Raw genomic sequence first — 15,284 nt, forward strand, 5'->3', positions numbered from 1 at the left:
AGGGAGATTAGGCATTTTATAGAGGTGCTTGTGTGACTGGATCTTTGCATCCATCCTTGGGTAAAAATTATTTTCTGAATGGAGAGTCTATATTCTGCTGAGAAGCTAAATTCCCCTAAACTTTGAGACACAGAAGTTGGGAACTGGCTTGGCAGGAATTTTAGTTCATTACCACTCTTTTTTCATCACTAGCTAAGAACTCACCCAATGAGTTTGCGTGGGCAGCATCTGTTATATTTGAAGACATAATTACGCTGCTTCCAGTTGAGAAATTTCTGCTTGCAACATCTCCTGGGCTGTTCCGAACAGAGTGTGCTCCATTGACAGCTGCCTCTGGAAGGAGCTGGAATCAATCTGAAGCTCCCAGGACTGAAAGACAGACCCCTAGAGACTACAGAGATTGGGTAATGACTTTTGATCTATTTGCGGAGCCCGGGTCATGGTATTTCAGGGACATATGGGAAATATTTGGAGGTACAGGACTTTACATGTTGGTGAGGAATGTTGTGTTTTGATTCTGTCAAGTTAAGCAAGAGATAACAATAGTTTAATGTGACCACTCCAGATGGAGAAGATATATTGCAGTCTTCTGGGCATGTTGTGGTGAGTGTTCCCTTTTAGAAAACTGTAGCATTTAGAAAGCAGACGTCGCTATATGTGATCTCATTGAGAAGAGGTATCATAAATCTACACCTAAGAAAGACAAGTGACAGATACTTTTATGTATTTAAGAGAATTTTCTTTGGGGTTTGGCATCTATACATTTGGATAATGTTTTAAAAATTGTTCAGCATTTTCAAAAAGCCCTTTCTTGTCTCATTTCAATGGCCTTGAGCATGAATATTTTTCGTTATGAGCAGGGTCATCTGCAGTAAATTATGGCCCGGTGGTTGGCAGGAGTCACTGTCCTAAGTGACATTCCTGCCTATGGAAATTATGAACACCTTTCTAAGACTTTGTGAAGGACACATCATTCTCCTTTGCTGTTGCTTTGTGATGAATAGCCTTACTGGGTGAGAAGTGAAAAAGTGGTTCATATTAATGTGGATGGTATTTAGAAGTAACATGCTCCTGCAACCCTTATAATTGCAGACCTGCATTCAAGGCTGGGGAGAAGAGGATGAGCCAACCCAATGGATGAACATTCCCCAGACATTGAGAGATTAAATGATTGCCCTTTAATTCAGTATATAAAAGCCAAACAGCTGTTGTTTTTTGTTTTTTACAATATACTTATTCTTTATTTTCTATTTCTAGAAATAAGAAATAAGTTGTTACCAGACTTTCTTCAAGTCTGAAAAAAGAAATCAGTTTAAATATATAATCACTTTAGTACACTTAAAGCGTCAGACCAGAAATATGATAGCATGGAACTAAATTTGGGGATCGGAATATGATGATAAAGGAGTCATTTTACTCTAAGACAGCTTGCTTTAATATTCCTTCACTGGCCTATCCCATGTCTCCTTGACTTTGTAAAAGAATTGAGGGAAAAATTATTTCTGCCACAGCTTCTCCTTTGTTGTCTACCTTATTTTATTTTTAAAATTTTGAAGCAACAATCTTTCAGAGGTCAAGTGCTTTGTCCTTAATATTGCAGAAGAGCCATGAAAATATAGTGCCCTCTAGATGTTTGCTATTTATTTTTCTTTTCTCCCTTGGACACTTTATTTCCCATTCATCCTAAAACTCTTTTCTCTTTTACTGCCTCTGGGCTTGGAGCGCTGAGCTATTGGCCTCTCAATCCTGTTTGAAGATCCTATCAAAAGTGTCTAGTCCTTCTTCCTTTTACACAAAGGTGCTTAATCCTCAAATCTTACATTTGTAAGCCTGGGTATCCTATTGTTTAGTGATTTCTTAGCCAGCCCTAGTGGTCTAATTGTTAAGATTCGGGGCTCTCACCACTCGTCTATCAGCTATTATACTGTGGCGGCGGCATTTGCTATGATGCTAAAAGCTATGCCACCAGTATTTCAAATACCAGCAGGGTCACCCATAGTGGACAGGTTTCAGCAGAGTTTCCAGACTAAGACAGACTAGGACCACTCACTTGTGAAAAATATTGACCATGAAAACCCTGTGAATAGCAGCTGAGTATTGCCTGATATAGGCCAGAATGTGAGAGGATGGCCCAAAAAGACCAGACAGGATTCTACTCTGCTGTACACAGTCACTAAGGAATTGTTACTGACAAAGACACTAACAACAACAAATAATTTCCTTCTTATCTGGCTGCATGCCCAGTTGTGCAAGTAGTGCAGGATAGGTTGCAAAGAGACCAAAGAAACGACTGAGAGATGGCCTACAAGACATGAGGTTTATTGGGACTTACATACAGGGAGTGTCCAGGTGTGGCCAGCTGGACAGAGTTGCACACTGCTACTGCAGGGCAGGGAAAGGGAGTTGCTTATATAGGCAAGGGGCATAAAGGCTATGAGCTTGCCAAGAGGGACTATCTCTGGTATGGCCAGTGTTCCCAGGAACAGTAGCTCACATGCAAGGGCTCTGTGTTCCTTCATGATGTTCTTTGAATGAGATAAGTTAAGATCTGGGGTGGCCAGGCCCGAGATTGTTACAAATCCCAGCAGCTGGGTGTCCTGCCTAGACGGTTGGGGTCCTTCCCAGAAGGGGGCCAGAAGGACACGTGGTTCTAATAGGGCACACAGGTTATTGCTGAGCAGCGGGCCCAGGCCCACACTGCACCTGCCATGTGTTCGAACGGCCCTTACAATCTTATCGCATCATTCTTCCACAGAGTCCCTTGACAGAGACACATAGAGGAGCATTGTAACCAGATACAACAGCAACAGAGAGCACAGCAAGAGAACAAAATCAATAACAAAAAGGCACAAGTGCCAAAGAGCACTTTTCCCCATACTGAGGGGAGGGATTGAATCCAAGCGGAGACCAGGTCAGTGGACAGGGCGTCAATAACCCGTATATGGGTGTGTAAGGAGGCCACTGTAGAAGAAATATTATGAGCATAGTCCAGGATATAGACACAAGCCCCTCCCTGGGCAGCAGAAAGCATGTCCAGAGCCATTCTATTTTGCAACACTGCTTGTCTGATTTGTGATGTTTCCTCATTCAAAAGTGTTATTGCATATCTGGTGTGATCAGAGCTGTTGCCACATGTTGGGCTAAGGCAGACACTTGCCATTCTACATCAATGTCACAGAGGTTGACCACCCTTGGAAAAGGATTGTTACTTTATTGACAGTTCCTTTCCTAATAGCAATGTCAATACTGTCAAATGTTCCTTTGTTAGGGGTGTCAGACTGTTTTGCAACCTGGGACAACTCACCATAGTAAGACTCAGGAGAAGAGAGAGGCTTTTCCTTGGTAAACTAGAGTTGGAAAAGGAGAACGTGATTGAAGCTAGAAATTCTCAGGTCATATCAGTTTTAGGAAAAGTGTGATGTGGGAGTCAAAGATCTAGAATTTGATTTTTTTTTAAACTATATGCCTGTCTATTTCTTGGAAAGTCATTGCACACCCTAGATGGAGACTACTGGGATATACACTTCTTCCTCCCAACAGTTTTTCCCCGTTGACATAATATTATAAATGTATCTTCATGTTATTATGTAGTCTTCATTAACATTTTAGTGACTTTATCTACCATATTTAATTAATTAGCTAATATATTTAATTAACGTATTATAGTTTATTTACTCTGTTTTGAATTTCTTTTTATTGCAAATAACAAGCATAAAAGCAATTTTGTAGAAAAAGATCCACCCTACCTTCAAATTGAGAATGTATCCTTTTAGTATAAATTTATTGAGTGGAACTTCTGGGACATAAGATATGGATGTTCTTAAAAACTCCTGGTATATATAGCAATACTGTTTACCAAATAAGTTGCACTAATTTATGCCAGCACTAGTAATCACTGAGAACAACAGCTTTGCAACACGGTTTCCCGTTTCTTTTTAATGAAGTCATAATTATATTCAGTAAATCAGGACAGATCTTAAGTGTACAATTCAATGAGTCTTGACAGTCATCTCAGTCAAGATACAGAGTGTACCATCACCCTGTAAGTTTACTCTTTAACTCTGCCTGCAACCCCACCATCAGCCAAACACTATTGTGATTTCTATTCCAACATATTGATTCCACCTCTTCTTGATCTTCATAGAAATGGAATTATAGATTAAGCATTCTTTTGTGTCTGGTTTCTTTCACTCAGCAAAATGTTTGTGAAATTTATCTATGCTGTTGCATGTGTCAGTCCATTCCATTGCATAACTATAACATGATTGTGTATCCCTTCTACTATTGATGGACATTTGGGTAATTTCAAATAATTTGCTATTATAAATAAAACTTCAGTGAACAATCTTGCAAACAAGTCTTTACATAGACCTATATTTTCTTTTATTTTGAGCAACTACCTAAAAGTGGAATTGAAATCTCACAGGGTTGTAAGAAACTGCTAGAATTGTTAACAGTCGTAATATTATAAACTGCCACCAGCAACATATGAGAGATCCAGTTGCTCCTCTTCCTCTTCAACATTTGTTGGTTTTGGTCCTTTTCATGTTGGCTAATCTAGTGGGTACGCAGTAGTAGCTCATGACAGTTTTAATTTGCATTTTTCTGATGATGAATAACAATATTGAGCATCTTTTCATGTGTTTATTGGCCCTTTGTGTATCCTCTTTTGTGAAGTGTCTGTCCAGTATTTTGCCCATTTTAAAATTTAATAGCATGTCTCATTATTATTTATTTCTTGAAATATCCTGGATGTGAGTACTTTATCATATGCCTATTGGAATATTTCATTTTGTCTCTGAATTGCCTTTTTACTTTCTTAATCATGTTTTTGATGATAAGTTTCTTATTTTAATGAAGTCTTGTTTGTGATATTTTTTCTTTTATAATTAGTTGTCTATCCCAAATTCATAGAGACATTATCTTCTGTTTTCTTCTAAGGACTATAGTTTAGTTTTTACTTTTAGGTTTGCAACATATCTCAAGTGTATTTTTGTGTCTGGTTTGAGAAACGTGTCAGGGTTATTTATTTTTTTTCAAAATTGATACCCAATTATTCCAGTAGAAATAATCACCACAAAGATTTTCCTTTTCTCATTGAACTGCATTGGAGCCTATGTCAAAAATTACTTGATTGCATATAATTTGGTATATTTCTGTACTCTACTCTTGTCATGGATCTTTTTCAAATCTTTTGTCAATACCACACTGTCTTAATTACAGTATCTCTATAGTAAAGCTTAAAATCAAGTAATGTAAGCTCTCAAATTTTATTATTCTTTTTCAAGACAGTTTAAGCTATTATAGGGTCTTCATATTTCTATAGAAATTTTAAAATCCGCTTGCCAGTTTTTATTAAAAAGGTTGCTGAGATTTTGACTGGAAGATAATCTATAGTTCAAAGTGAGAAATGGCAGCTAAACAATATTAAATCTTTTATGTATAAATAAGGTATATCTCCCCATTTATTTTGGTTTCTTTATGTCTTGTAATTTTCGTGTGACAATCTTACTGGTCTTTTGTTCACTTTATTTCTTGTTTTTCTTTTTTATATTATTTAACTCATTTTTAAAATTTTGTTTTCTAATCATTTTCATTAGTGTAAGGTAAACAATTGCTTTTCTTTATATTGGCCTTGTATCCTGGTACTTTTCTGAATTCACTCATTAGATCTAGTAATTTTTGTGCAGATTAGTTAGGATTTTCTAAATTCACTATCATACTATCTGCAAATAAATTCAGTTTTACTTCTACTTTCCCATCTTTGAGCATTTTTGTTCTATGTTGCTTTGCTTTTTCTTTTTGCTTTATTTTATTAACAGCACCTGCAGTACCATGCTGACTAGAAGTGATAAGAGCAGATATCCTTGTGTTTGTCTCTCTCTTATGGTGAAAATATTTAATATTTTACCATTGATTATAATTATAGCTGTAGAATTTTTTGTTCAAGTCCTTCAACTGATTGAGGATCTCTATTTCTATGTCTATTTTGCTGAGAATTTTTTGTTAGAAAGAGGTGTTGAGTTTTGTCAAGTGTATTTTCCAACTTCGAAACTTGTCATCTTTTATTTGCTGATTTGATTAATTTCCATATTATTCTAATAATCTTGGCTACCAAATTATCCACCCAGAACATTAAGAACAGTTTCTCAGGACGGAGAGTACCCCGATAGCATTCTGCAAGAACAATTAATGTGTTACTGCTCAGTAAGATTGTTGGTGAGTGTAATGACGACCTTGAACTCTTTCAGTTGAAATCATAGTTTTTGCCATTTTTAAATAAGAAATGTGCAATACACTTTAGTAATATTTTCAGCTAAAGAGAGTTAAAATTATCAATGACAACCACAATAAATGTTGCAAAAAAAGCAAGTAAGTTTCTCTTACCTACTTACCATTCTCAAATTTATGCAGCAAATCCATATTGTGTACCTACCATGTTCTGTGTGTTAATGGCCTAAATTCCCATAAATGGTGAACAGATATTTACTATAAATACACTACCACTTCCTCAGGTATTTTTTGTAGCAGTCATATCCTGGTTATTCCAACCAGTGTGTTTTTATTGTTCCATACTCCACACTGTAAGTCATTAGAGCTACAGTTTGTTTTCCTCTTTTTGTTAACATATAGCACCTGTTCAGCCTAATTAAAGCCTTTGTGGGTATCTAAAACTGATTTATCTCTGCTGTTTCCACTTACTCTTCCGTTTATCGGCCTCAGAGAAAATAGTCCTATGTAGAAGCCCTTTAAAACCAAAATACTGATGTCATTTTTCCTGCCACAGAGGGAAGGCAGGAGGAAGAGAGAAAGAGCAAGAAGGAAAAAGAAGAAGGAGGGAGGAGTGAAGAAGAGAGAGAAGGAGGAAGGGACTGAGAGAGAGAGAGAAAATCCTTGAGGTGGTACACTACAATGGTCAGTAATTTCTCTTTCTCTTGAATAAAGAAATTTATCCCATTTTTTTCCAGAGGGCCAGGAATGAGGAAGCTGGAAAGATAACCAACTTCTTTTGACTAAGATTTTCAGCCTGTAACTTTTTATATTCAATTACTGAAAATTCCATGAAATGTAGTCATGCTGATCGTCATTACAAGAACTGAAATGATACGAGGAATGCTCCACCACATATACCAAGTAGTTTCTGGGGGTACTGGTTAAAAATGCAGCTCTTGAGTCTTATACTTTATCTTATAATCAGAATCTCTGAGAGAGAGAGCTGAAGGTTCTAGTATGTTTGACAATTCACCCAGGGATTCTGAGCTTTGAGAAAAGGAGTGAATGGAAATAACGTGGTAAGGATATTGGACCACTGAGGTTGCTTCTTTTTCGGTTTTCAATAACTTTACTGAGGTATAACTTGTATATTATAGTGTAATTAGCCATTATAGGTATACAAGTCAAGAGTTTTGACAAATAAATAAACCTATGTAACAGCCATAAGATCAACCTAGATGTTAAACATTCTCATCACCCTAGAAAGTTCCTTTATGTCTCTTTGCCCCCGCCCAGCCCTAACCCCCATGCACCCTTGATCTGATTTCTATCAGGATATATTGGTATTGATTTTTTTCTAAGATTTCATATAAATGTAATCATACTATACATACTCTTTTGTGCTTGCCTTGTTTCTTTTGCTCAAAATAATGTTTTTGAGGTTTATCCATGTGGTTATATGTATCAGTAGTTTGTCCCTTTTTTATTGCTGAGTAGTATTTCTTTGGATAGATATACCACTGCCTGTTTATCCAGTCTATTATTGACGGACATTTGGGTTATGTCCAATTAGAGCTTATTATGAACAAAGGTGCTATGAATATTTGTTTACCAATCTTTTTGTAGACATACGTTCCATGATGTGGTCATTTTATGTTGTATGTTTAACTCTATAAGACTCTATAAGATGATGCCTAATTGTTTTATCTAGTATTTACCATTTTATACTTCTACCAGCAGTGCATGAGAGTTTCACTTGTTCAACTTCCTTGCCAATAACTGGTCTTTTTAATTCTTGCTATTGTAGTGAGTGTCAAGAGGAATCTGATTATAGTTTTAATTTGCATTTCCCTTATGTCTGAAGATATGGAGCCTCTTTTTTGTGTACTTATTAGTCATTTTTTAATCTTCTTTTGTAAAGTGTTCGTTCAAGGCTTTCATCCATTTTATTCCTGGCTATTTGACTTCTTATTAAACTGTAAGAGATCGTTATATATTCTGGATAAATTTATTTGTCAGATACCTGTTTTACAAATATTTTCTCTAAATCTGTGGCTTGACTTTTAAATTTTTTAATGGTCTCTTTTCAATAGTACAAGATTTTAATTTTGATGAAACCCAATCTATCATTTTTTTTCTTTTATGGTATTTGTGTACTAAGATATCTTTGCCTACCCAAAGGTCACAAAGGTTTTCTGTGTTTTCTTCCAAACTTTTATACTTATAGCTCTTATGTTTAGACCAATGATTTACTTTTATCTTTTGTGGGGTTTTTTCATGTGCATGGTTCTAGCATGATTTTTGAAAGTATGACTCTTTGCCATTAGCTTACCTTGGAAGCTTTGTCCAAAATCAATTGACCATTTGTATATGCCACTATTTGTGGGCTAATTATTGTATTCCATTGAACTATGTATTTGTCCTTATGACCCCACCACACAGTCAGTTTTGATTCCTGTAGCTTTACAGTTAGTCTTGAAATCAGGTAGTGTAATCATTTAAGTGTGTTTCTTTGCAAATATGTTTTGGCTATTTAGGTCATTTTAAATAGATTATAAATTTATATTTTCCTTATAAAATGATTTGGGAAGAATTTCTTCCGTAAATTTTAAATAGGATATTCACCAATGAAATCATTAGAGCCTGGAATTTTTGTTTGTGTGTATGGAAATGCTTTTGAAAACAGACTCAATTTCTTTAACATATATAGAGCTAATCAAATGTTCTGTTTCCTCTTGAAACAGTTTCTAAAGTTGTGTTTTTCAAAGAATTTGTTCAGCTAATCTAATTCATCAAATTTATTGGCATGTTTTTATCATATTTCATTATTATCATTTTATTGTTTTTAATATCTTTAATGATATTCACTCTTTCATTTCTGAGACTGGTACTTTATATAACTATTTTTCACTTGATTAATCTTCCTGGTGCTCATCAATTTTATTAATCTTTTCAAAGGACTAACAACTTTTTAAACTTTTCTCTAATATTCTATTTTTTATTGTGGTCATAATAGTTTGTAACATTTTGAAATTTCAGTTGTAAATTATTATTTGTCAGACACCGTATAAATGTGCCCCTTCACCCCTTGTGCCCACCTCCCATCCCACTTCCCCCTGTAACCACTAAACTGTTCTCTTTGTCTGTAAGTTTATGTTCCACAAATAACTGAAATCATATGGTGTTTGTCTTTCTCTGTCTGGCTTATTTCACTTAACATAATATCCTAAAGGTCCATCCATGTGATGCAAATGGGACAATCTTGTCTTTTTTATGGCTGAGTAGTATGCCACCTTATATATATATATATATATACCCACATCTTCTTTATCCAATCATTAATCGATGAGCATTTAGATTGCTTCCACGTCTTGGCTATTGTGAATAATGCTGCAATGAACATAGGAGTGCATAAGCCTCTTTGTATTGTTGATATCAAGTTCTTTGGATAAATGCCCAGGAGTGGGATGGCTGGATCATTTGGTATTTCTATTTTCAATTTCTTGAGGAATCTCCATACTATTTTCCATAGTGGCTGCACCAGTTTGCATTCCCACCAGCAATGTATGAGAGTCCCCTTTTCTCTAAAACCTTTCCAGCTTTTGATATTTTTTCTTGGTGATTATAGCCATTCTAACGGGCATAAGGTGATATCTAAGTGTGGTTTTGATTTGTATTTCCCTGATGATCAGTGATGTTAAGCATCTCTTCATGTGCCTATTGGCCATCTGTATTTCTTCTTTGGAAAAATGTCTGTTCATGTCCTCTGCTCATTTTTTGATTGGGTTGTTTGTTTTTTGGCAGTTCAGTTGTGTGAATTCTTTGTATATTATGGAGATTAACCCTTTGTTGGATATATGATTTGAAAATATTTTCTCCCAGTTGGTGGGTTGTTTTTTCATTTTGATACTGATTTCCTTTGCCTTCCAGAAGTTCTTTAGTCTGATGAAGACACTTGTTTATTTTTTCTTTTGTTTCCTTTGTCCAAGTAGGCATGGTATTCAAAAAGATCCTTTTAAGGTTGATGTCAAACAGTGTACTGCCCATATTGTCTTCCAGATGTTTTATGGTTTCAGGCCTTACCTTCAAGTCTTTGGTCCATTTTGAGTCTCTTATCATGTGTGGAGAAAGATAGTGGTCTACTTTCATTCTTTTGCATGTGGCTGTCCAGTTTTCCCAGCACCGTTTATTGAAGAGGCTTTCCTTTCTCCAGTGTATATTCTTGATTGCAATGCCACCAACTTTGTTCTTGTTTCTCAGGATTCTTTTCAGGGTCTTTGTTGCCCCACATTAATTTTAAGATTCTTTGTTCTATTTCTGTGAAGAATGTCATTGGGATTGCATTGAATCTGTAGATAGCTTTAGGTAGTATGGACACTTTAAGTATGTTTATTCTTCCAATCCATGTGGATGAGATATCTTTTCATTTCTTTATGTCATTATTGATTTCTTTCAGTAATGTCTTATAGTTTTAATTGCGTGGGTCTTTCACCTCCTTTGTTAAATTCATTCCTAGATATTTTATTCTTTTTGTTGAGATTGTAAATAGGATTGTATTCTTGAGTTCTAGTTCTGTTACTTTGTTATTGGAGTATATAAATGCCACTAATTTTTGTAAACTGAATTTGTACCCTGCAACTTTGCGGTAATTGTTGATTATTTGTAATAGTGTTCTGATGGATTCTTTAGGGTTTTCTATATATAAAATCATGTCATGTGCAAACAGAGAGCGTTTCACTTCTTCATTGCCTATTTGGATTCCTTTTCTTTCTTTTTCTTGCCTAATTGTTCTGGCCCAAACCTCTAGTACTATGTTGAATAAGAGTGGTGAGAGTGGGCACCCTTGTCTTGTTCCTGTTCTCAGAGGGATGGCTTTCAGTTTATCTTTATTGAGTATGATGTTGGCTGTGAGTTTGTCATATATGGCCTTTATTTTGTTGAGGTACTTACTTTCTATACCTGTTTTATTGAGAGTTTTTATCACAAATGGACGTTGGATCTTGTCAAATTGTTTCTCTGCATCTATTGAAATGATCACATGGATTTTGTTCCTCATTTTGTTAATGTGATGTATCACATCGATTGATTTGTGGATGTTGAACCATCCCTGTGTCCTTGATATGAACCCCACTTCATCACGGTGTATGATCTTTTTAATATATTACTGTATTAGTGTTGCCAATATTTTGTTGAGGATTTTTGCATCTGTGTTCATCAGTGATATTGGCCTGAAATTTTCCATCTTTGTGTTTTCCTTGTCTGGTTTTGATATCAGGGTGATTTTGGCCTTATAGAACGTCTTAGGAATTTTTCCACCTTCCTCAATTTTTTGGAATAGTTTGTGAAGGATGGGTAATAGGTCTTTGAATCTTTTGTAGAATTCTCCATAGAAGCTGTCTGATCCTGGACTTTTAGTTTTTAGGAGGTTTTTGACTATTGTTTCAGTATCTTTACCTGTAATTAGTCTTCACTTTCTCTATTTCTTCTTGATTCAGTTTTTGGAGGTTGTAAAAGTCTAAGAATTTATCCGTTTCTTCGATTGTCCAGTTTGTTGGCATATAGTTTTTCATAATATTCTCTTATAATCTTTTGTATTTCTGTGGTATCTGTTGTAATTCCTCCTATTTCATTTCTAATTTTATCTATTTGAGCCTTCTCTCTTTTTTCCTTAGTGAGTCTGGCTAAGGATTTGTCAGTTTTGTTTATCTTCTCAAAGAACCAGCTCCTTGTTTCATTGATCCTTTCTAGAGTTTTTTTGTTACAATTTCATTTGTTTCTGTTTTAATTTTTATTATTTTCCTCCTTCTGCTGAGTTTGGGCTTTGTTTGTTCTTCTTTTTCTAATTCTGTTAGGTATAGTTTAAGATTGCTTATTTGAGGTTTTTCTTGTTTGTTAATGTGGGCCTGAATTGCTATAAATTTCCCTCTTAGAACCACTTTTGCTGCATCCAGTATGAGTTGGTATCGTGTGTTCTCATTCTCATTTGTCTATAGATATTTTTTTTATTTCTCCCTTTATTTCTTTGATGATACATTGGCTGTTTAGTCTCCACATTTTTGTTACTTTCCCAGCATTTTTCTTGTAGTTGATTTCTAGTTTCATAGCATTATGGTTGGAAAAGATACTGGATATGATTTCAATCTTCTTAAATTTATTAAGGTTTACCTTGTTTCCCAATGTCTGGTCTATCCTTGAGAATATTCCATGTGCACTTGAGAAGAATGTATTCTGCTGTTTTTGAATGGAGTGTTCTGTATATATCTATTAACTCCATGGTCTAGTTTTTCATTTAATTCTGCTATTTCCTTGTTGGCTTTTTGTCTGGATGATCTATCCATTGATGTAAGTGGAGTATTGAGGTGCCCTACTATTATTGTGTTCTTGTTGATATCTACTTTTAGGTTTGTTAATAGTTGCTTTATGTACTTTTGTGCTCCTGTGTTGGGTGCATATATGTTTATAAGTGTTATTTCTTCTTGGTAGAGCATACCTTTTATCATTATATATGCCCCTCTTTGTCTCTCTTTACCTGTTGTGTCTTGAAGCCTACTTTGTCTGATATACATATAGCTACACCTGCTTTCCTTTGTTTGCCATTAGCTTGGAGTACTGTCTTCCATCCCTTCACTCTAAACCTGTGTTTGTCGCTAGAGCTGAGATGTGTTTCCTGGAGGCAGCATATTGTTGGCTCTTGTTCTTTAATCCATCCTGCCACTCTGTGTCTTTTGATTGGAGAATTCAGTCCATTTACGTTTAGAGTGATTCTTGCTATATGAGGGCTTAATACTGCCGTCTTATTAACCATTTTCTGGTTCTTCTTCATTTTCTCTTTTTCTCATCCTGTGTATTTCAGACTACCAATTTGATTAGATAGTTTTCTATGATGGTTTTCTTCATTTTCTCCTTGTTTATCATATATCTCCCTGTTCTAATTGTTTGTTTAGTGGTTACCATTAGGTTTGTATAAAAAGTCTCATAGATGAGACAGTCCATTTTCCGATAGACTTATATTTCCTTGGACTATGCCAATTCATCACTTTTCTCTTCCACTTCTAAGTTATTTTTGTTTTTATTCGATCTTGTTTTGTGAGTTTTTGGTTAAAATTATGAGATTATTTTTATGTTTATGTTTTCCTTCTCTTTATCCTTAATGTTAAAGTTAAGTGTTTACTAACCTGATCTGAGAGAGAGCTGCCATTTTCTGTTTATTGCCTTCCTAGTCATCTCCTTGCTCAGGGCTTTGTAGCCCTTTTCCTATTTTTTTTCAGGTATGAGGACCTTCTTGAGCATTCCTTGTGGGGGGCATCTTGTGGTGATGAACTTCCTTAGCTTTTATCCAGGAAAGTTTTTATTTATCTGTGTTATCTGAAGGATATTTTGACTGGATAGAGTATTCTTGGCTGAAACTTTTTCTTTCAGAAATTTGAACATGTCATTCCACTCTCTCCTAGCCTGTAAGGTTTCTGCTGAGAAATCTACTGAAAGCATGATAGGGGTTCCTTTGTAAGTTATTTTTTCTGCCTTGCTGCTCTTAGTACTTTTTCTTTGCCATTGACTTTTTCAATAGGTCTTTTTACATTGATGTAATTACAAGATCAACTCGCTTTGCTAACTTGTATTTCCAGCTCTTTCACCAGGTATGTCAAGTTCTCAGCTATTATTTCTTTGAACAAGATTTCTGCTCCATTCTCCTTTTCTTTCTCCTCTTGAATACCTATAATCCTTATGTTGCATTTCCTAATTGAGTCAGATACTTATCTGAGAGTTTCTTCATTTCTTTTTAGTCTTAGTTCTCTCTTCTCCATCTGAAGCATTTCTATATTATTGTCCTCTAAATTGCTAATTTGGTCCTCCATATTGTCAGCTCTGTTGTTTAGGAAATCCAGAGTTTTCTTGATCTCCTCCATTGTGTTTTTCATCTCCAACAATTGTGATTGCTTCTTTATCGTTTCAATCTCTCTGTGAAGAAGCTCCTGAAATCATTGATTTGTCTTTCTGTGTTTTCTTGTAACTCGTTGAGTTTTTCTATGAGAGCTATCTTGAATTCTTTGTCATTTAGGTTATGAATTTCTGTGTCTTCAGGGTTGGTTTCCGGGTACTTGTCACTTTCCTTCTGGTCTGGAGATTTAATATACTTTTTCATACTGCATGATGACTTGGATTTTTGCCTCTGCATAGTTATCTGGTTGCAGTTTCCACCTGCTACCATTGGGTGGGGATCAGGTGATGCGTATTCTGGACCCAACATGATCTGGGGCTTCCCAGCTCCAGTTGCTGACTTCTTTTCTCTCTGTGCAATGCTCTGACCAACGGCAGATCTGGAGTGCCAGGCAGGGGGAGGGGTGCTTTCTTTCACCTGTGCTTCCCCCAGGCTCTGCTTTTTTCTCTGTGTAGAGCTCTGAGTGATTGCACGACTGGATTGCCACCTGGGGGAAGGGACACTTTCTTACACCTGCACACCTTTCCCAGCTGCCACCTCCCTCTCCCTATTGCACTCTGTTATCACAGAGTGGAGTGCCAGGTGGGGGAAGAGGCACCTTCTTACACTTGTGCACCTTTCCCAGCCACTGCCTCTCTCTCCACATGGTGCTCTGGGTGATTGCAGGGCTGGAGTACCAGGTGAGTGAAGAGGCACCTTCTTACACTGGACCTTTCCAAGCCCCCACTTCTCTTTCCACATGGCATTCTGGGTGATCACAGAGACCTGTGCACCTTTCCCAGCCCCTGCCTCTCTCTCAGAGGGGTGCTCTGGGTGATTACAGGGCTGGAATGCCAGGCAGGAGGAGGGGCAATCTCTTTCTTTTACGTGATCCCAGTGTTCTTCCTGGGCCCTCATCAACTGCTCTCCTGGGGTGCTAGTTTGATGGAGACACCCCAACAAACACTGTCTTCTCTAGGTGTGGGGCTGTCCCTCAGGTGGTGAGGGAACTCAGAGAGCATTGGTGTTCCCATGGAGGGCCGCCCCGTCCCAGTTTCCTCTCAGAGCTGTGTGCTGTCCCAAGGTCGCTGACAACCATTGGGAAGAGAAAAGCCCCCCTTACCAGCTTCCACTTCCTTTGGAGGATTCAGCC

At 36.5% G+C, this 15,284-nt stretch overlaps 1 protein-coding gene across 3 annotated transcripts in view; it reads left to right on the top strand.

The window, feature by feature from the left end:
• Positions 1 to 285: 285 nt before the first annotated feature.
• The window catches only part of LOC103542698 (lipase member K-like), a 40,444-nt gene continuing 25,445 nt past the window's right edge, over positions 286 to 15,284 (top strand). For 2 of the 3 annotated variants that reach the window (XM_070610853.1, XM_070610866.1), the window contains exons 1-2: positions 286 to 404; positions 6,788 to 6,915. The gene's annotated coding sequence lies outside the window, so the exon portion shown is untranslated. The remainder of the gene's footprint in view (positions 405 to 6,787; positions 6,916 to 15,284) is intronic. The other variant, XM_070610862.1, reaches the window with a different exon arrangement.

This window comes from Equus przewalskii, chromosome 1, assembly GCF_037783145.1.
Source record: "Equus przewalskii isolate Varuska chromosome 1, EquPr2, whole genome shotgun sequence".
Lineage (NCBI taxonomy): Eukaryota > Metazoa > Chordata > Mammalia > Perissodactyla > Equidae > Equus > Equus przewalskii.